We start from the raw sequence: 1250 nt of genomic DNA on the forward strand, positions 1-1250 counted from the left end.
TAGGGAAAAAAATGACATAAGTTTATGGTTTTGTCTTCCTGAGCAGCCCATCTTTTTGATCAACAGCCCCTTGCGACTTTTGCCTTGATATACTTTGCCCTATCCTTTCCATTAAGGAATGTATTCTTGGTTCATACCAAGGGCTATGTTTTCCGGTTTGCAAATCATTATCTGACTGAAGTCTTCAAAGTTCTTAAAAAAGTATCTCTGTACTTTATTTACAATTTCAACATAGGAAAACCAGTCATTCAGTGATTTTTTTTTTTTTTTTTGTAGTCTTCAATTAGTTGCAGTCCAGTTTTTGTTTTGGGATAGATAACAGGCAAAATTATATTTGAAAATAGCAGTTTTCCAACTCATATACCCTTATTCTAAATTAATCTTATTTTGCTTATAAAGAAAATCACATAATTTGCTTACTTTAAAAAAGGATAAAAGTAAATTTTGCATTCAATAATAATTAATTCCTATAACATTTAGGTATTATTTAGTTTTTGATTTTGTTATTTATAAATTATTAGAATAAGTTCATCAATCCCTATGCAAATTTTAGCTGGAAAACATGTAAATTAAATTTTTTGCAATATTTATATATTTCTAATTTTAAGATACATGTTTGTATAAAATATTTCTGTTAAAATAATTGTTATTTTATTGTCTACGGCCATGCCACCCTGAACATGCCTGATCCCATCTCAGAAACTAAGCAGGGTTGGGCCTGGTAAGTACTTGGATGGGAGACCATCTAAGAATACCAAGTGCTGTAGGTGATTAATATATATATATATATTTAGGATGAATTTATTTATTTATTAAATTATTTATTTATTTAGGAAGTAATTTCTATTGAATAATTTCCACACAATAGAGATCAAAGCTGAAATTTTACATATGTGCCAGAGACTTTTCTAGGTGAGAGTGGTAGTCATGTTATATGTAGATACCCTATAGCTACCTTGCTGTGTAATCGCTATACAGGTTTCTCCTTTTCTTAATAATAATAATAATAGATTTCAAAAGATAATCAGACTTGTATCTTTCATATAACTCAAATAATATTTCAAGATAATATTTCTGAACAATTATTTGATTTTCTTCTTTTTGCTCAAGAATGTTATAAAGAAGGAGTTGTTTTATGTGTACTCAGTGGAAGAAATTACAGAGGTTTAATTGATATTATATTATATTCAATATATGTGACTTCCTTTGGTTTCTTAAGTTATATGGTGTCTGAGCATTTATTTTTAGCC

The 1250-nt window shown here is 28.2% G+C and overlaps 1 pseudogene; it reads left to right on the top strand.

The window, feature by feature from the left end:
- The first annotated feature begins 656 nt into the window (after nt 1-656).
- LOC112483388 lies at nt 657-770 on the top strand (annotated as a pseudogene).
- The last annotated feature ends 480 nt before the right edge of the window (nt 771-1250 follow it).

The sequence above is a fragment of the Pteropus alecto genome, unplaced genomic scaffold (assembly GCF_000325575.1).
Source record: "Pteropus alecto unplaced genomic scaffold, ASM32557v1 scaffold24, whole genome shotgun sequence".
NCBI classification, from domain to species: Eukaryota; Metazoa; Chordata; class Mammalia; order Chiroptera; family Pteropodidae; genus Pteropus; species Pteropus alecto.